This window comes from Chinchilla lanigera, unplaced genomic scaffold, assembly GCF_000276665.1.
Source record: "Chinchilla lanigera isolate Chin_1 unplaced genomic scaffold, ChiLan1.0 scaffold00060, whole genome shotgun sequence".
NCBI classification, from domain to species: Eukaryota; Metazoa; Chordata; class Mammalia; order Rodentia; family Chinchillidae; genus Chinchilla; species Chinchilla lanigera.
The window spans coordinates 5,084,122-5,084,607 of NW_004955461.1; positions in this window are offsets into that span (position 1 = coordinate 5,084,122).

Consider the following 486-nt stretch of genomic DNA (forward strand, 5'->3'; position numbering starts at 1 on the left):
CGCGGGCACCGGGGTGGTGGGGGCTGCGAGGTCGTGGGGTCGCCCCCGGCCGGTTGCTTCACCGAGCTGGGTACGCCGGCGTGTTGCAAGAAGGGGGACCAAAAGAAAGTTGTCCGTGTTCTTCTCTAGTCCCGTGTGGTTGCAGGAAGCCAGGCCGGGAGATCCGCCCCCAGCTGCGAGGGCTGCGGCCGAGCTCTGGGGCGCACAGCGCGGGGAGGGGGTCTCTGCTCGCGAGGCTAGTTTTGTGCAATTATTTAGGTCGCTGGAAGGCTGAGTGGGGACAAACGAAAAGATCTTTTCATATGCACTTTTAAAAAATAATAACCGGGAGGAAAGACGAGGGTAAGGGAGTGTACAGGCACTTCCCGGGTGCCCGTGGCGTTCAACGCTAAGCAGAAGCCAAATTTCAACTGAGAAAGTACCAACATATACTTCACCCCTGGACCCCTGCAAATGGCTATTTTTAAAAGTAGCTCAATCTGTTAC